Here is a 20,739-nt window from a genome sequence, read left to right on the forward strand (position 1 = left end):
GCTCTGCTCTGGGATGGCCTCTCCTCAAGTGCTGGGAGAAGTTTAGGGCACCACAATGTCAGGAGGATCTAAAGCTGCTGGAGATGGACCAAAGGAGGGGCACGAGGATGGGGAAGGGCCTGGAGGGACTGAAGGCACTTGAATATTCAGCTGGAGCAGAGGGGAGACTCCTCAGGGGCTGCAGCTCCTCCTGAGGGCTGCTTCCATCTCTGCTCCTGGGACAGGGAATGGCTGGAGCTGGGTCAGGGCAGGCTCAGGCTGGAGCTCAGGGAAAGGTTCTTCCCTCCCCCAGAGGGTGCTGGCACTGCCCAGGCTCCCCAGGGAATGGGCACAGCCCGAGGCTGCCAGAGCTCCAGGAGCTGCCAGGGATGGACAGGCTGGGAGTGCTGGGGGGTCTGGGCAAGGACAGGGGCTGGATCCATGATTCCTGTGGGTCCCTTCTCATGAAGGGTTTCCATGATTCTAAGATTCTAACACAAACTGAGATGCACCAGAAGGAATTCACTGACACTTTAGGGAATCTTCTGGAATCTCAGTATTTACAGAAACAGGGAGCTGATGATATGCTCTAACAGAACACTCCTGTGTTGATGCCAGCTGTCCAAAACCTCAGCTAAACTTCCATTTCATAAAGGAGTTTCTAAAAGCAACATTTCATTACCTGCAACAGAGGTCAACTCTGTTTTTATTTTTAAAAAAATTTCTCTCAGCCAACAAGCCAAACAGCAATCCCAAGAACTTTATGGGTCGATAACCAACCCCAGCACCCAGATGGGAACAGGCACAGTTTGACTGTGAGGCACCAGCTTGGGCATGCAACAAGTTCAACTTCACAGCTGCCTGTTGATACAAAGTCACCTTTGAGGGGAATATGGAGCAAGTTTATTAAACACACCAAAAAAACCTCTGAAGGCAGACTCTACAATTCTAGAATGACTCCTCAGAGACTGTTCTGGCCATGGATTTGCTTTTCAAAAGGCAAGATACACATTTCGAGTGCAGGAGCTGGACTGATTTTATGTGGTTTCAGTCCAAATGAGGTTAAAAAAAAAAAAACCCTTCACAAAATCTGCAACAAGCTTTTTATTGATTTTAATGAGGCTTGGAAGAAGCCACCAAATCTCAAGAGTTTTGTCAAGAAGTTCAAAAACAGGAGAACACTGTTCCAATATAAGCATTAATAATTCCGCTTTCTTGCTGCCAGAGCTGAGCCAACCCCTCTGACAGGCTCCTCAGCATTCCTGCTGCAAGGCTGCTGGGCTCTGATAAGAACCTCCAATGTTATCACTTCCTAAGTCAACAACTTCTGCCAAAATAACGGGGCAAAGCTGCCTGTAAGAAGAAATGTTGCTATGAATTCTGCTGGCTGTCTCCAAAACACCAGTTGTTCCTGATGGGATTTTTTTTCCTTGGAAGATGTTATGGAGAAGCAGAGTAATTGCATTGTATATCAATCATACAGTGAAACACAAGTAAAGACACAGCTGGGGGGGGGAAATTCCAAATAATGGTTTCCAAGTTGTAAAATTTTCATTCCTGGCCATACCCCAACCCCTGGAATTCCAATAGCCCATCAAAATCAGCCCTACTCTGAGCAGTGAAGGACTACAGGAACTCCAAAATCTAAATTATCTGAGCCTGTGACAGTGCTTTTCTTGACATTTATTTTAATAAAACATTGGCAAATAGCTAGGAAAAGCACTCTGGAGAAGTTTCAATCAACATGTTTGTTTAATTAGGTGATTGGAAAGTTGTCTCTACAGTTTCTTTGCTGAAAGGCTCTATCAGCCAAAGCAGGAGAGCCATGATTTGATAAGCATGGAAATGGCACAAGGGAAAAATAACTGGGGAAGAAAACAAAACCAGATTTTCTCTAGCTGCCAGTTATCCTCATAAAGATGTAAACAAACACAACCAAATGAAGCTTTTTTCTTGCTAATGGACTATTTTGAAGATGTATTTTCCCCTCCTTTTGCTGAAATATGGCATTTCCACAGCACTTGTGCCACACCATGTCCCAACCTAACATTATGCAAGTGTGGTTTTTGATGAGAAGTTCTGCATTCCTGTTTACATTTTGAACTTCCCAATATCACTGTCCCCACACACCCAAGCTCTGCCATGAGGGGAAACTTCTTTTGCATGGGATTACCACACAGCCCCCATTTATTTCATCACCTTTGGGTTTGGCTGCTCACTTTAGCTCACAGGTTGTTCTCCTCCTCTCTCCTTTTTCTGTTCTTCCTGGTGGATTGAGCTTCCTTTCCCTGCTATTTTTACATGATTCTTAGTGTGCTCAGGAGCAGGAACACAGTGCTGCTATCAGCTGCCCACCAGCTGGGGGATGTGGTCAGCTCATGGCTGAGCTGGAAACCACAAAGGGATGGGAGCACTGGGAATGCAGCTGCTCCTGAGGCAGGATGGGGCAAGGCTGCTCCTCAACAGAAAGTTCTAAACCATGCACAAGGAGAAGGAGGAATGCTGATCCTCAGGGAGGCATTTTCTGGTTTCACTGCCACGTGTCACAGAACCTTTAAGGTTAAAAATGATCTTTAAGGCCACTGATCTGGCACCACTGACCCATGTCCCCAAGGGCCACATTCACAGAGCTGTAAATCCCTCCAGGGATGGAGACTCCAGCACTGCCTTGGGCAGCTGTGCCAGGGCTGGACAACCATTTCCATGAGGAAATCTTCCCTAACATCAACCCTGAGGCCATTCCCTCTCCTCCTGTCCCCGTTCCCTGGGAACACAGCCCTCTTGACAGGGAGTTGTGCAGAACCACAAGGGCCCCCCTGAGCCTCCTTTGCTCCAGGCTGAACAACCCCAGCTCCCTCCATCCTGTCTATCCTCCAATTCCCTGGATGAAAGGACATCATTCCAGCTGGATATGAAGGTGTGCATACAGCACCACTCCAGTACCTGCCAGGGAACATCCCATGTTCCCACAGCACAGATGGACCTGTCCTGCATCAGAGCATTTGGAAAAGATCTCATTCTACTTTTTGTTCTCTCTGCTTTTATGAGTGAAGAATAAAATTAATTATAAGAATCCAATGCATCAAAGAAAGCTTTGTCAACATCTGTCACTGCACTGACTCATACACTAATGGCAGGTCAGCATTTGGGCTTCCTTCATCTTCCCACTCAGAAGTGGCATTAATTTGCTTTTAAAGCAGTTTGATTAAGCTGATTATCTCTGCATACTTGTTAAAGATCACTTCTTGCACTCTTCAGAAATTAAATGCAGAAGCAACAGTTCAAAGTAAAAGCAAAAAAAAAAAAAATCCAACAAAAACAAAAACAAAAAGCCATCAACATTTTGAAAGGAAAGCAGAACTTGGAATGGCATAGAAGCACTTCTGGGGGTCTGATAGCAATGGATACTACAGAAAAATTTGATTTTGCATTAAGAAAGTTCCAGTGTTTCCATAATTCATGTCAAGAATAAAAATCATTATTTACCTGGGATAACAGCATTAATTATTCCAAAAAAAGAGGCTTTTTAGGAAAGTCCTCCTGAATAACAGACTCTACATCAGTATTTTCTTTCACTGATCTCAAAACAACCCAGGCCAAAAGACCACAGCAAGCCTGAAACCAAAATCCACAACAGAATTTCACTTTTTTTACAAAATTTCAGGCTCTCTTTTAATTCATTTTTCATTTGGATAAAACCCTGATATCTAAAGGTTGCAATTATTCCTCCATAAGCCAGAATATAATTCACTGATCAGACATCTTCTGTACCATGTCTATAATTTTCCTTTTATTTCAATTACTCCATATTCTTCTGTTTTATTTATGTGCATGACAGAGGAAGAACAGCTCCCAAGGACCAACAGCTACACAGATCAGTCTGAACTGTGGAGAAACCTGGAAAGAAAAGAACTGAATCTGGATTTTAGTATGGAAGCTGACAAGATAGACCCAGCAGATTTGTGGAGGCTGTAAGCTGGAGAGGTGACCAGGTGTGCTGGGAAGGGGATTTATGCCAGCAGGTAACCACAAAGCCATGAAACACAGAGCAGTACCAGACTGGAGCTATGAAACAAACAACAAGGTTAGATCAGGCAGCAGAAACTTCCATTTGAAAAGGCATAATGGAGAAAGAAGGGAATAATTTGCTCCTCACAGTTCCCATTTTTTCCATGAAGATCCTCACAGCTCATTTGCCCTGAGACACTCCCTCCCCTTTCTGCCTCTCTAGAAGGAAGGCAGCAAACAAGGAGAAGTGGCTGTTAATCAAAGTCTCCAAGACTTTACTCATCCTCCCAAAACACTTCTTCATCCCCTTCCCTCCTGCAGTCACATCTTGCTGTAGCTCAGACCTTCCTGTAATGCCTCAGCAGCAGGGAGGGGCAGCAGCCATTCCCAGAGGAGCATCCCACACTGCCCAGGACAGCTCCTCACCTGCTGGGATTTCCTGACAGCAACACTACAAACACTGACAAGGAATGAAAGAGAAAGAAATGACTGAAAATAGGAAGAAGCAAATGTGATTTGAAGATTCCTCTGGATTACCAAGATACATTCCCATGAGACTTTTTTCCCACCCTTAACTTCCTCAGGACAACACAGTCACAGCTCTCAGCTCTTCAGCTGACCTCATTTTCACCACACTTTTTCTAGCATAAAGCTTTGAAAATCTCTTTAACAAAATGCCACTGGATGCTTTTGTCATAAGACAACTTTTTTGAAATAGCAAATACCTGTTATTAATGATCTATTAATGTTCTGAGAAATAAATGCCTAAGTTATTACAAGGTGTTCCTAATGGGGACCTTGGTCCCCACAGGGGCCTAGCAATCATGGAATGGGTTGGGTGGGAAGGAACCTTAAATCCCACCCAGTGCCACCCCTGCCATGGGCAGGGACACCTGCCACTGTCCCAGGCTGCTCCAAGCCCTGTCCAACCTGGCCTTGGACACCCCCAGGGATCCAGGGGCAGCCACAGCTGCTCTGGGCACCCTGTGCCAGGGCCTGCCCACCCTCCCAGGGAACAATTCCTGCCCAATATCCCATCCAGCCCTGCCCTCTGGCAGTGGGAGCCATTCCCTGTGTCCTGTCCCTCCACACTGACAAAAATCCTTTCTCCAGCACTGCTGTGCTGCACAGCCTGGGACAGGCAGGACACAAAAGTCTGTTTGCTGTTATCAAGGCATCCCTTTCTCTGCTTGCACACCTTGCACAATGTAATTATGGGTAAAGCTTTAATCCATTAATTCTTCAGTTGCATGGCAAAAACCTGTCCTGTCAAGGAGGCCATGGAAGATGCAGACATCCACCCTGCCTGCCCTCATCGAGGAACAGAAGCCATGGGGAGGCTCCGTGCTCCAGGCTTGCACTGCATCACCTTACACTACTCAGAAAGCTAGTATTTCAAACTAACCCAGCACTTGGTAAAATTTTGGCACACTCCAAAAATGCCTTTTTTGATGTGGTATTAAGGTGGTTTTGCTTTAAAAGTGACTCTGCTGCTATTCCCTGAAGCATGGTGAGCCAGCAGAAAGAGCACTGCTCCCATAGTCCTCCCAAACAAAACACCTCCCTTCCTTATTTCACACAACTCTGGCATTTCAGACCCATCATGGCATATTCCAACTCCTTGACACAGGACAAAACTAACCCCAGAGCAGATCATGGAACTACCACTCTACAGTGCTGCAGATGTTGTTTGCTTCCAGAGCAGCACAGCCTGAAAAACTACAATATTTCAGATTTAGAGAATTGAAGGCAGCCTAATAATCACTTCATCTCCTGCACAAATGGCATTTCTTTACAGAACTAATCAATTAGCTTGTTCATCTCTTAGTCTGTTGACTTCTTTGCAAAATATTCCAGTAGTTTCAGTCTGAATGGCAGAGTTTACAGTTCAGACACTGAGCACCCTCCCAAAGCCCTGATCCACTTTAGAGCTGTCAGGCACACATTCTGTACTGAAGGGAATTGAAGGGGCTTTTAGGAGTAATTAATGTATTTCTGCCAGAATCTGTGAACCTGAGGATTAAGAGCCCTTCCCTTCAAAGTCTTTTCAATTACCATGGCAGGGGACAAGTATGTTTGATCACAGCATTATTTACAGTACAAAATAGTAATTGATTCAATCCAAGGAAAGCCTTGAGTTCAGGTATTCCCTTATTATTGCAAAGCAATTCTGAATGGAACAAAATAACCATATTGAAAGAGCTCTCCTAAGCTGAGAGACAGCTTTATTCAGCTACAAGACACCACTTTTGATGAAGTGACCTCCTAAATTGAACATTTCAGGAGCTAATCAAGGATCAGAATAGCTTTTCTAGGCTCACAAAAAGCTGCTCCCTAGAGAGGAGCCCACACACTTCTGTGGGCATGACCCACGAGGCTGCCAAGACACCAAGAGCACTCACCATTCCCCCAGGGGCTCCGTGTGTGCAAATACTGCAAGAGTTAAATCTGCAGGAGATAAAGCCAAGTGTGCTTGTCCATGATAAGGGGACCAGCAAGAGCTGTGTCAGGAAACCCCAGCAGCTCAAGGGACTGCACAGCACTTTCTGCTGGGCCCTATTTACCCAACAAGTTCCAGGCACACCCAGGATTTACCACAACAGGGTCCTGCCCTCCCTGCACTTGAGCAGCAACTCCTTCCAGGGAGAACAACCAGGCATTGCCAGTTCCAGCTTCTCCAAACTTTCAGCAGTTTCCAATCAAGTTACCTACAGATGGAGAAGACTCTCAGTGACTGCCCTCAGCCAGGCACAGTAGGTAAGAGCAAGACACACTCAGAACTCTGATGCCTTCTCCTGTTAATTCCTGCATTGAGATCACAAGGGACAAACTGGTTTGGATAATGTACCAGCACACTGCCTCCAGCAAACCTGCTGCTCCCTGGCCTTTCCCTGCTCAGCTGACTCACAGAACCATGGAATGCCTTGGCTTGGACAAGCCCTTAAAGCTCAAGCAGTTGTACCCTCTGCCATGGGCATTATCCCATGGTGCTCCAAGCCTCATTCAACCTGGCCTTAAAACTCCTCAGTTCACTAAAGCAAAAAAAAAAAAAAAAAAAAAAAAAAAAGCAGGAAAAGCAAATACTTCCCCTTCTGTAGTTAAATCATCTCAGTATCTTCCAAGTATTAAGACAGTTGTTTATTCCTATCTTTTTCCACTTGTGGAAAGTCACAGTTAATTTCAGAAGCAGGAAATGTAACAGCAAAATCCTACTTTCCATCCACAAGCTGCACTTAAATAAGAGCTAGAGATGGACCTCAATTCAAACAAACACCAGGCAAAGAAAAAGAATGTTAAAGAGGGTCCTGCCCATGAAGGCATGTGGGAAAGGGACTGGGAGCTGCCTGAGTATCCAGCTTTAGTGAGGAGCAGTGAAACTGCATCTCACCAAGAGCCTCAGCAGAGCAGCCAGCAGGGACTGAAGCAGCACAGCCCTTTGATGTGGGAGGCAGAAGGCCCATGGAGGAGTCTTGCAGCTCCAGTGATCGCCTCAAGACATGTTTTAATGGCTTCAATTCCCGTAGCTGGTTTGGAAGATCAATTACACACATTAGCAGTATCTGGTGTGAAGTACAGAGGTCTTTAATAGAGCAGTTAATTTTGTCACACTGCACTTTGCATTCCTCCAGAGACACAACAGTGCTGCTTCAGAACCAGTAGACTCTAAGGCATATTTTTCTACTTTTATGCATCTTTAAGCCAAACAGTCCTCCAGTTATCAACTAAATCTAGGTAGATTCTCTGCAATGTTCAAATCTTGAATGTGTCAAAAGCAAGAATGACTACAATTTCTGAAGTCATGTCTCCAGACTGCCCAGGGAGTTTGAGTTCAGTCAGGACAGGTCCCCAAAATACTTTCTCCACAACAACTTCCATAATATTGAAAGTACACAGGCTTGCTCCCTTACACTGAAGTTGCACAGCCCTTCAGTGCCAGGAAGGAATTTACTTGGATTAACAGAATATGCTTATTCTAAAAAACTAAACAGGACAAAGCCAAAGTTAAATATATTTAGGCATTTCAGAGACACCAAAGAAAGGTTTGTGGTTGCTTGAGGCATGGATGTGTATCAAAACAGAGTTTCAGCTGGAATTGAAATTGAGTTCTGCAACAGACTGCAGCTCTGCTAATGAAACAAGGTTTGACAGAGCTCCTGATAACAGCCACAGTCTTATTTAAAGTTAAAATCCACTGAAGTCCAAGCTTCCATAGAAGGATATCAGCAGATACTTGGCTGATGTTGAAAAGAGAATTCATTCTATAAGGTACCTGCATCTCCTTTGGTCAATCCTGCCATCCAAACAGTGATTCCAACAGGAATGAGTTTCTCTGGGGAACAGGAAGATTTCCCTTCCCACCTGTTCACTTAAATCAGACCACACCAAGTTCTCTATAGCAGTTTTTCTCTACAGATCAGTTTTTACCTAAAAGAGAGAGTTATCCAGCATCCTATTTCATACTAAATGACCTTTGCAAAAGCACAACTAATTAGTATATACAGACACTTAAAACATCTCTCACTTATTTTCCCTAAAGAAACTCATTCCTTTTGGTAGATACAACAAACCCTGAGAAGAAAGAATAATAGTACAAAGCATGTACGTAATAATTTAAGTGTTTTATCCTTTAGAGAACATTCACTCCTTCCCTATGTGACTCAAAACAAACCTAATTTACTAAGAAAGACTTGGTTGCAATTAAGAGATAAATCATCATTTTAAAGAAACAAAGGTTTGGGCTCTCAGCACATTACCCAAACACAACACATCCAGATCTCTCCCACAGGCATTGCAGAAGTCAGAGCAGTTCACAGCTACTCTGTTATGGATGCATGAGGGAAGGCAATTTTCATTTAATTCCAGATATTAAAAAATATGTATCACAGGAGGCTACAGTTATTCATTTCAATTTTTGCATTTAAATCATTATCAGGCAGCAGGACTTAACCTTCCTTTAAAGAACAGAAAGATTTATAACCATCCTTACAGTAAATTTACCATGCCCCCTTTAAATTGCAAGTTAGAAAAACATACAAGAGCATGTTTGTATTAATCCATGAGCTTTCCTAAAGATGTGAAAATAGCACAAGTCACATTTGTAACACTGCAGCTCTTACCTGTGACTCGCAGATCTCAAGCTTCATTTAAAGACACAGAAGTGGCACTTCACAGTAAAAATTAAGATCAGCTAAATCAATCTATTTTTGATCTCTGTCATTCCATTTGAAGCACCCTCTAGTAACTACCTGAGCAGCAAAACCAAGCCTGCACTAACTGAACATGAACTCTGAGAAATCTGCATTAAACCCATGAGGGCAAAATATTCAAGGTGCATTTATTTGGAGTAAAAAGTAAATCTGGCAAATTTAGATTTAAAAAAGTAGCTGCACCATAGATAAGGAGCAATAAACGTTGGGGAGTTTGGGTCCTGCCTTACTGCCTTTCCTCTGCTGGAATTAAATGGCAAAAGCCCCTGACCTCAGCTGACACCCTGGGTTGTGCTGCACACACAGGATGGAGCTGCTGGAAATGAACAAACACAATTCTGAGCCTCCATTTGCTCAGGTACTCAAGGACCTCCTTAAACATCTTATGAGGTGCAATCTCTGGTCAAGATCCAAACCAAGAGAGGGCAGGAATCTCTCCCCTTCCTGTAACTCTCCAGGCTGCCTGCAGTAACACTTGCCATCAGATCCAGGGGGACTGAACTTCCCAGAAAGCTTTCCTCCAATTCCCCACCAGATTTCTGTCACAGAACCAAGGTTCAATATCCAATTACAAAACAAACAGAAGTTACTTCTGCTCCTTTAAGTGCAAATGGGTACATACAAAGAACCAAGATCAATAAATATGCAAAAAAAATCCAGAGCAATTTGGAATGAGTGGAGAACAGCACACCAGGGAGTGTAAGCCCCCACTGGCACAGTTCCATGTCATCAAGTTGTTCTGTGGACTCATCCAGCAGAGGTTTGAGGATCACCAGGCATATCCTTCTCAACAATCAATTCCAATATTAAAGTTGGAATCTGAAACCAACTTCAGAGAAATACTCAAAGGCAAAGGAAACCTTCACGCACTGAGCAAAAACAGAACAAGGGTAAGAACAATGCTCAGAATACTTAAGTGTGCCTTGCTTTTACTGTAAGCCTTTATTTCAGAAGGTTATGCAGCTGGTGTAACACAAATCTACATGTGAAGACAAATCTAGAAGCAAATGCTCAGAGCTGAGATGAAAAAGCATCTGTAATTTAGATAAATAACAGCTCACTGCAGGAACAACCTCAGCATTCAGGTCTTGTATTTCACAGCCTGCACAGTTTTGCTCATTTAGATTCAAACACCAAAAAAAAAAAAAAAAAGCCCAACTCCTCTCCTGGATGGAAGATTACATCTTTATGCAGGAAAGCTTAGGTGGAAGTTTAGATGAAACTGTCAAGGAAGGACAAGAATCCAAGGTATGTATGTTTATTAGAAGTACCACTTCAGTGTCATTAGCTGGGAGCTGTGATCTCCACATCTCTGCATCAGGTCCAGCTGACAGAACTGTTCCATGAGAATTCCCCTGATGGGAGAGACCTCCAAAATAAAAAGACCACCATGAACCAGCACTTAAAGCCATACTTTCATATTTAGCCTGAACAACTTGAAGCCTGAATTAGTTCTCTTTTCCAGTGGCCAGTGGGTTGGGTGCTGAAAAACAGATCTTGTAGGAACAGGTAGGACAGAATGGTCTGTTCTGGTGTTTTACTATGTCACATATTTCTGGAAGTCAGAGCCCTGGTGTGGAAGTGCTGCTGTAAGGGAAGGGATCCTTGACAGCCTGGCATGGCTCAGTGCTGGATTTCTGGCCTAAGCTGTTACATGGAATTACACAAGGAGTAAACAAGGGAGGCAGAGCTGACAGCCCAAGCCCTGCATTAATGACCCAGCAGGTATTTTCACTCCTCATACACACCATGGAAATCAACTTGTAATTGCAGCCTAAAGCAGCCCCACATAAAAACCATGGAGTGAAGGCTTACACATTAGGAAATGCAAGCACTGTGATCACCTGTAAAGCTTCTGCTCTCTCTCTTGGAATATGTATGACCTTTATTTCCCTTCTCCATCCTCTTCTTCCCATAAACCCTCACCCAGTGAGCTGGGGGGCACAAAACTCCCAGCATTTTTCCTTAAACCCTGCAGTCAGTGTGGAGTCCTGAAGCAGGTCAGTCCTTCTCACACTGCTCCTTTTATGGCACCTCTTCTGCTAAGGATCCACAGCACTCACAAGAGCTCCCACACTGTTTTGTAGGTTAATGGACTTTTAAAAGGTTGGAAAACTAAGGATAGTAGGAGTTTAAGCCATCAGAAGCATCTTCTGTGCCCAGAACAGAGTTCAGTTTTTTGAATACTCCCAATTTTTATAGCATTCCTGCTCTGCATTTGGGAAATGCAACTCCACCACCAGGGGTCTGAGTAGCAGAGTCAGGCACTCAGTCCTGGAGCTGTGTACTCAGCACCCAAACCATAACCCTACACACATCTGGAAAGGTTCCCAGCAACTTCCTAGCCAGGACCACAACCCACAACCAGGCAGGGACACACCTGCCTCTCCAGGATGGCACTGGCCTGACTCACCAGACCACCACCTACAACTTCTTCCCAGATAAAGCTACCTCACCCAGTGCTTTGACAAATACCAGGTAATTTAAAATCTTATTGGGCCACCTGAAATTCTGGATTTCTTCAGGTGTCCCATCCTACTGCAGCCTCTGTTTAGAATTACCTCAGTTACTACCTGTGGGGATGAACTACTGATGTCAGCATACTCACAGCAATACTCAAAAGATCAGACAGATTAAGACTCCTGAATATCCAATCATCATTCCTCCCACAAACAGCCTGATCTTTATTTATATTAGCTTATTGCCTCAATTGCACAGCACAGGCAAAGCTCTTTGGGAGAGAGGCAAACTCCTGACAAGCCCTCAGAACAGACCAGCACTCCCAGCTGGCATGGGAGCTTCAGCAGCAGCCACAGCCATTGGTACCAGGAAGCTCTGGGCACCAGCTGTTTCTGCAGCAACTTCAGAGCAGGCTATCTTCTTGAAACCATTGACAAAAAAAGCCACTAAATTAGCTCACAAGTCAGTTTGTGTAACACAGCACAGGCCCCACTGCCACACTTTGTCTGCCACAGCTTTAACTCTTACTTAACTTATCAAAAGGATGTCAGAAGTCTTATGCAAGTTCACCTCTAACGTACTCGTTATCCTCTTAGGAGCCACTGAATGAAATGTGAGTTAATGAATAACACAGTAGGAATTATTTCATTATCCCCATGGTGAGAGAGAGCCATCTAATTCTTGGATATGATGTCAGACTTGAGAAACAGCCAGTGGTACTTACTCAGGCTTCCACTGCTCACTCAACTGCTACAGCAGTGCTGTTCCCAGAGCCAGGCTGCAGGCTGTTCTGATAGCTCAGGAGCAAAGCTGCTCCAGCAGAAATCAGAAATTCAAGCAGCAGGACTGAGGAACTGGAGCCTGTCTCTCTGCTCCCACAGAAAGGAGAGGTTTCCAGCAGCCCACATTTACTGTACAGGCCTTGCACAGCTTTGGGAATCAAGGCATAAGAGCACATCAGCTCTTCACATTTTCCTCTTTTTACAGTGTCAACCCCAATGCAAGTCAGCATTTGTCTCTGCTACTAAGTCAACCTGTCTATTAAACTCCATCAGAACCCCAGGACACCTACTGAAAGGGAAGTCTGGAGCAAGGTATAGATCCTTCAGCAGTCACTGGCAATCCCATCCCATTCCAGGCTGCCTCACTTTCACTTTTAGTTCAACTAACACTTTCCACTACAGAACTTGATGCATTGTGGCTACAAGTAAATCTTCATTCCTCTGTGAGAAACAAACATCTCCTGCTAGTGCAGGCAGTGAGGAGGACAGTCCAAAGAAGATCAAAGTGTCCTTCAGGTCATCATTTGCCTGCAATAACAAACCAGCTCTAGATTGCTTGAAGAGTTTGTATGTTTAAAAGACCAGGCAGCTTCAGGTGGCATTCAGAGCTGGTATTTTTACTGATTTCCTCACTGTGAATCCATCCTCACTGCCATCAGCTATGCCTGGCAGTGCCTTGCCAATAGTCCTGGCTCTCAGGACACATGTTCCTTCCTGTCCAGAACACCCCCATACTTCCTTCACATTAGGAGAAGCAGATATTTGAACACCTCACACTAATCCACTACTGAGCCTACAAGTATTATTTACCAGGTGTTCCCCAATAACAACCTGCCTGATGAGGAACAAACAACTACACAAGCAAGCTAAAAACCTAAACAAGAAGAAAAACTGGAAAGCCTGGGAGACCAAAGCTAGAAGATAGACTTCTTATGCAGATGGAAAACCAGAACTATCTCCCTGACATGTCATAGCCAATGAATGGCCCATCAGAAGCAGATTTCTCTGCATAGACTGCAGAAATTCTCATTCAAGGGAAAGATCTGCCCATACCCTGCTGCTTGCACTCACTCCTGGACAGCCCCAGAACACTGAGGGTGTGTGACACATCAGAAGCAAATTGTGCTGCACTCCTTATCAAATGGAAAGGAACATTATCTTCCAGCCTAGCACGTGCTCTCCTGTCATTCTCACCATTCTCACATGAGTGTGCACATGGAGGATGTATTCATAGTCCAGGTCTGGCATCATAATCACTGTTGGGATTGCAATGCTGCAGTATATTTAGAATGGCTCTGTTAATACTATGGTTCAATTCCATGATACATTCCATACATTATATATTCCATATATCCCAGCCTGCAAACCTACTGCTGTTCCACAAGCACTCAACTTCAATTCTTCAATACCTGCTCAAAATACCAACACTTAAGATACAAATCTCATGGAAATATTGGCAAAACTGATAGAAAATTCAGCAAGAAACTATGAAAAGTTGACTTTGAAGCAACTTTGTCATGTCAGAAGCTTCTGAACTGGTATGGAACAGTATTGCTCCACGAGGAGCATCTGTGTGCAGGAATGCTGAGCCTTTGAGTCACCCCAAGGTGCTCAGCCACCCCTCAGCTACCAGCAGAGCACACAGCTGCTAAAGGTGCCTCAATACCCAACAAGCAATGCACAAGCACAGAGTGAGGCAGGAACCTTTCTGAGGTGTAATGCCATCCAAGAGGGCAATGGGACTGAAGTGATGCCCTCACTGCTGAGCCTGGGAGCTCTCATTCTGCCCTGTACACTGATACTGCTGAAGCTGAACCACATGCTCACATTCCCCACTGAGTCAGAGCTGTCCTTACACAACACAGCCAAGTTGCTCAGGGCTGCTCAGCAGGCCCTTCAGAGGCTGCAGCTGTGCTGGTTAGCCAGGCTCTCCTGCCAAGGAAACTGCCAGAGCCATGCACAGCCAAGGGAGATTGGTCTCTCCTGGAAGCATCCTCAGTGCCATGTCCACAGCAACTGTGTACAAAAACTGCCCCAGGGACCCTAAGGCAGATTCTCCTCACCAACAGCCAGATTTGGTGTCAGATACTATCTCTTTTCAGAGGTCCCACACCCTATCTCTCAGTGAGCAGTTCTTACCTATTTTAGCCACACACTTGATTCAGCTGTGTGGTCTGGTGGGAGAACAGGGCAGCAATATCCAAGAGTCTTTAACTCTGCAGTTTCCAGCTTAAAAACACTTAAGACTCACTAGAAGGGAGTAAACAGTGTCATGTAAACTGTCTGGGGAAGCATCAGTCATTTAAAAATATAGCTGCACACTGCAGCTTGGGGCTTCAAATGTGAACAAGAGCTCAGACATTCCCTCTATTAACAATAAAGCCACTACAGTTCTTCCTTACACCCCAAGCTTTTTCCTAGCATTAAGCAGCTGCCTGTAAGTGAAAGTCAGTCATAAAGTCATTTTAACACAACCACTATTTTCTCAAAGCTTAAAAATTAAATCAAGTACTCTGCTGCTGGAATTTTCATTACCAGGAAGTTGCAGTAATGCTTATTGCATTATGGTTATTGGTTTGTTCTCCCAATATCATAACTGCATCAGTTCAGTGCTTTGAGTTAATTATTATTGTTAAACTGAGGTAAATGCAAACAGAAACCTAAACAGCATGAAATAAACAGTAAGAAACCAAACTTTAAAGATAAACCAAATACTTCATGATCACCTGCAAGTATTAGGGAAATTCTCACACAGCTCTCATATGTATGAGAAATTAAAAGCCCTGACAATCACAGCTTCAGAAAATGGCCACAGGAAAACTATACAGTGAGGTAAAGACTCAGGCTTTTTTTCTGTACCTTGACACTTGGAATAAGCTCAGAAGAAAGATTTATTATAATATATTTTTAAAAGAACTATATCAAAGACTGCAATATTTCCAGAATATTCTGTCAGATTATCCCAGCAATAAAGCATAAATAAACGTAAATTATTCTCTGGAGAGACTACCACACCTCCAGAGATCCTATAGAGCTTCTCCAGCAGAAAAAGTCCCTGCAGTGGTACTGTGCTCTCACTGCACTGAGGGGCAGCAGCTGCAGCAGCCAGGGGGTGATGAAGGCAGCAGAAGCAGCCCTGGCACACACTGATGGTGCTGAAGGGCCACCAGTTGCCATGGCAGTCTCCCCGAGCTCCGCTGACCTTGGAGCTGCTCAGACAAGTGGCTCGTGTGAAGCTGCTGCTCTGAGATGCTCAGGAAAGCTGTGAGCTGCCCAGAGGAGTGAGTGCCACACAACAATGTGCTCTCTGCAGAGCAGGGCTCCAACACCACTGAATAGACAATGCAAAGAGCCATTCAAGTGTCAGCCTTCCGGCCCGGCCAAGACAAAGTGCTTTTTGTTTCTTCTTTGAGATCCCGACAAATCAGAAGGAGATTAAGTGTGCTGGCAGAGCAGCCTCACCTCCCAGGCGATACGTGATCCCATGGCAGAGGGCAGCCAGAGCTCTGCACAAACTCCCAGCCAGCCATGCTCTGCCTCCCTGGGAGAGCTGGGCTGGGAATCACACTTGGAGCTCGGTGGGAAGCTCAGAGGAATCACTCTGCTTCCAGCCAAGATCAAACATAACTCAGAGATAAGAACAACAAGTCCTGATTCTATAGGTAAAGAGAAGTCTGTGCTTGAGCACAGTAACCACCGAAGGCTTTATTATCTCTAGCAGAGGTTCTGAAACAAATACATTTTGTTTTGTACAATTTCAATTTAACCTTGCTCATTTCCTCAGCATTATTTTTTGCAGCTCAGGGACAAACAGCGTTACTAAGTAACTCTCCAGGATGAAGTTTCAGTGCATTTGTTCTCATTGCTGAATTAAATACATAAGCATCTTAACATCCACAAATCCAACAGCCCACTACTCCAGAACACAGAAGGACTAAGCACATTTTATGTGCTAAACACATGAACGTTTATCAAGCAATATATAAAATCTTACCACAAATACTAAACAAAACCCAGAAATTCAACTGCTTCAGTTAATAAAATAAATGAAAGCTGTGAGGAAAAGAAATGCATCTGCTACCACTTCCTACATAAATCTCAAGTACATCTGAAACAAACCTCCAATACAAAACAGTTTCAGGAGCTGCATTTTTGAAGGATAATTTGAAATCATCAGTAGTGGATATCCTTTCAATATTGAGGCCTTTCTTTGCCAGAAGGTGAGCCCAAGCCCCCAGAGTCACAGGATGTATGGAGCAGCCCTGTTACCCTGCTTCTCTCCAGGGCAGGCTGCACCATCAGCACAGGTACTCATTTACCACAGCAAAGCACTGCAAAAACACTTGTTAAATGCTTCACTTGCAGCAAGCCTCCTCTAGAAGGGTTAAAATCCCCTTCACAGTGTCAGTGTAGCCACACTCAGCACAGCACTAAGACTTTGTGTTAAGCTCTGAACAGGCAATGGGCTGACACAGCACGGGTGGAGCTGCAGATTTCCACCTCAAATGGATCTGCAAGGAGCACTGTCACTGTCACTTGTGACAGGGAGTTAAAGCACTGGAAGGAAGAGAAAGAACAATGCTGGAATTGTGATGAACTTAACTCCCCTCCACTTAGAGCACCAGTTCTGTGAAAGGTTTGCACCAAGCTATCTCAAAGTACTAAAAAAAGATATAATTCAAGCCTACTGTGTAACACCAAACAAATCTGCTACTTCTCTTGAAAATTCACTGAGGCTCCAAAGCAGGACACACCTAACCAGATAAACTAGAAGACTAATTCCTTACTTCAGAGTTGAAGCATTCAGACTCATCCATCCAACCTACTTCATTTTTAAGATATTCCATATACCCAGCATATGGCAGAGCATTCACCCAGCCTATTTTGTGTAGATGAGACATTAATAGGGACTTTTCCCCATTACTCCCCTGAAATTAGGGATTTTTCCCCATTCCTCCACCTCTAAAATCAGAAACAATGTAAAATACATCATTTCAAGGTAAGTGATAGACACTCATCTCAAATATTTCAAGATATTTCCAGGATTTCACAAAAACTCACCAGCAGACCAACCCCTAAATCCTGATTTAGCAGTTCCATAAGCAAAACTGAAGAATGAGAAAGGTGTAGCAAGACAGGCTCAGCTGCTTGCTCACTCCAGGTTACATTTACTTTTCTGCTAAGGAAGAACTCACTGGGTAGGTAGGTTTTGAGTGACACACACCTTGGTATTTAAATAACTGAGATCTAGAGATGTAGGGCAGAGGTGAACAAGCAGGAGTTAACTCTTCAAACAAATGCAGGTTTTAACAGGATAAATTCTTACCCTATACTTAGAGTTTAAAGGTTACAAAAAGCTCAGTGTTGGAGGAACAGATCAGCACCAGGCAACAAGCTTTTTATAACATGGCAAAGATGCTCTGAATTCCATGTAGAGGCTGAGCTGTCACTCACCCAGCATGATCTATGGAGTCCCAGCTCCACACTTTCTCTTTCACATTCTTATATGCAATAAATTCTCAGTTTGTTGTTTAATCTCTGAGTTCTGGTTAAAATGTTATTACAAAAATAATCAAAGTTACCAAGTCATGATTTTTAGGGGTCACCTAACAAGCAGCAGGTTCTTCAGACAACTTTCAAGCCATCAAATTTTGTTCCAACATGTACAAACTCAGCTAAGTCAAGTCTTTCAACAGCACTCACCCAAGGGTGACCTAGGGGGGAATACAATGGCACAACCTGACTAATAGCTATTCAGTCAAGGTGCTGGTTTTGTTTTCTTTTGCAGGCATGATGGATTGTCCTACCAGAATTATCTTCACACACCTGCACAAGCTCTCTCTGAACTGACCCCAGGGTTTTCCTTCACCTTCCATATTTTAATTATTTACAAATAGTTAAGCAGATCTTAAGAACAGCAGCCCCATACAGGGACCTAAGTTCTTCCTCCTAAGTTTTCCAGAGTCACACAGGAAGTTGGAAGCTCTAGAAAACAGGTGCTGCAACATCAGTTTAAGTTTACTGCTAATCAATCCATGGAAGCTTAAAAGTTGACCTTTCACAACCAGCAAAACCCCAGCTGGGAACACATGCAAGTGCACCACAAATGTGCTCCACAGCCACATCTCCAGCCTCCTGAAAATGAAATATATCAGCAATGAAACCATCAAGACTCACTGGCCTACCTGAAGAGACTGGAGTGTTCACTGCATCTGCAGAAGTGGCTGTCACCTTCCAAACTCAGCCTGGAAATTCAGACTAGCTCCAGGAATTCCTTCATTGTCTTGGCAAGAGGCAGCATAAAAATTGTGGAATTGAAGCATGTAAATTAGGTTTTGAGGGTGTTTTGGCATTAGGCCTTTCCTTAAGCTGTAACTTAAAAGTAGATACTCCCTAGCCCACCTGCTCACTTCTTGCACAAAAACCTTCAGTCCTTTCTTGTCCTTTCCAGGATCCAAGTCACTTCAGACCAATTTCTTTGGCCAAGGCTTGTTTTAATTGACCACTCCTTGCCTTTGTGAAATCACTTTATCTCAACTAATTACTAGACTCACAGCATATTTATAGAAAAATCATTTCTTAACTACTACACAACTTGGTCTGCTGGGATTATTGACACATGGCAGTAAGGCCTGATGATGAGACTAAAAGCTGCATTTTGCTGGAAGAACCAGTAAAAAACCCCTAACAGTAGTTAGAAATACTTCAAAATTGAAAGGAGACAAAGTAGATTGAACCATATTGCAGTCCTGGGGATCTTGAAATATGTTCAAATACATGAGGCTTAGCCCTTCTAGGTCTCTGCTTTGAATACCAAATAATTTGGCATTCAAAGCAGAGAGAGAAGCATGCTAGAAGCAGGAAAGGATCTGCATCCAGCAAGAGCTGCTCAGGTAATCCCTGCCTCTGTGAGCAGTGGTCCAGCCTCAGGCAACCATACAGTTTAGAAAGCTGGACAATAACCTGAAATACTAATGTTTAGAAAAATAAGCTACAGGGCACAGCAGCTTGTAACTTGCTCTTTAGGGAGTTGCTTCCTCCCTGACCTGAGCAAATCAAGGTGCATTATGCAAGAGGAAAAGTCTTCATACCTGAGTGCTGAATGGGACCACTTCGGGCTGGGGCATGATGCAACAGCACCATTAGTTTTAATGGGGCTGCTCTCTGGGTGTGACCCTGCAAGGAGGGGAGCACAGCTGGGACCTACACAAACAGCTTTGGAAAAAACCAGGCTTCACAAAGAAAGCAAGAAATAGCTCTTATTGTCTTTGCCTTACCAGTCTTACATTGTCAAAGGAAGCAAAACCCTTTGTCCACAACTGCTCAGGCCGACTCCTCCACCAGACCCACCCAGCTCAGGCATCAGCAGTGATGAATCCAACTACCCTGCACAGGTGAGCAGAGCACCCAGCAGGTTTCCAGACTGCTTCCAACTCCAGGCTGATTACAACAGCAGGTTTGGCACTGCTGTCTCCTCAGGGAATTACTCTAGAACTCCCACCCTTAGACCTTTGTGCTGCTCAGTTATCACCAGCCCTTCAGGAGTTCACAGGAAGAAGTGCCTGTGCAATGAAAACACTGCAGAGGAGTTGGAATGCCCCAGCAATGGAAAGCTAGACAGCTCTCCAGCCTGCCAGTCAACACTGGAGAAGGAAAGGATAATTTGCCTGGAGTAATGAGCTAAGTATAGAGGCACCATGATTCCAGTGGCCCAATTACCTCTGCAATTCTCCTGATGTGAGTGAACACCTTGGGAAGCAGCCACCCCCAGCTGCAGGTAGAACCAAGGGCTGAAGCTGCTGCCCTGATCTTGTGCCTAACAAACCAAATTCTGCAAAAGCAGCACCAAGAGTCAAGAACAACATTTTCTAACTCACTGGAGCCTTTTTGGCATTCTCAGTTCATTCCTATATTTCAGCACTTTAGGGAATTTTATTCTATTTTAGAAAACCCCTTGCCCAGTCCTCTCCCCAGGTCAGTGTTTAGCAGTCACCCTCATCAAGTGTCAGCATTCAGCCTGCCATTTAAAAGCCAAAATTCCAGTTTGACAAGTGCAAGGCATTTTGCTTCCAGCTTCTAAAGCCTGAAGAACTGAAGGGGGGAAAAGCAACATGACAGTGACCAGGCATATTGGTACCATTAGACAGCTATACAGGGAGCTACTGCTTTTTGAAACTCAATGTTAATGAATATTTATTATTTGTTTACTTTAACAAGGGTTTATGTGTGTTGCTTATACAGCTCTATGTCCACTGATGTGCCATGTGGTCACAGACTCTAAAAGAAGGACCTAAAAATTAGCT

At 44.1% G+C, this 20,739-nt stretch overlaps 1 protein-coding gene across 18 annotated transcripts in view; it reads right to left on the reverse strand.

Annotated features, from left to right (window-relative positions):
* MTMR3 (myotubularin related protein 3) overlaps positions 1–20,739 on the reverse strand; it is a 73,075-nt gene that overhangs the window by 43,817 nt on the left and 8,519 nt on the right. Inside the window, exon 1 of one of the 18 annotated variants that reach the window (XM_079322770.1) lies at positions 6,390–6,541. The exons of the other annotated variants lie outside the window; for them this stretch is intronic. The gene's annotated coding sequence lies outside the window, so the exon portion shown is untranslated. Of the gene's footprint in view, positions 1–6,389; positions 6,542–20,739 lie in introns of those variants that run through there. 18 annotated transcript variants of the gene reach the window in all.

Source organism: Erithacus rubecula (assembly GCF_903797595.1).
Source record: "Erithacus rubecula genome assembly, chromosome: 19".
In the NCBI taxonomy this organism is placed as follows: domain Eukaryota; kingdom Metazoa; phylum Chordata; class Aves; order Passeriformes; family Muscicapidae; genus Erithacus; species Erithacus rubecula.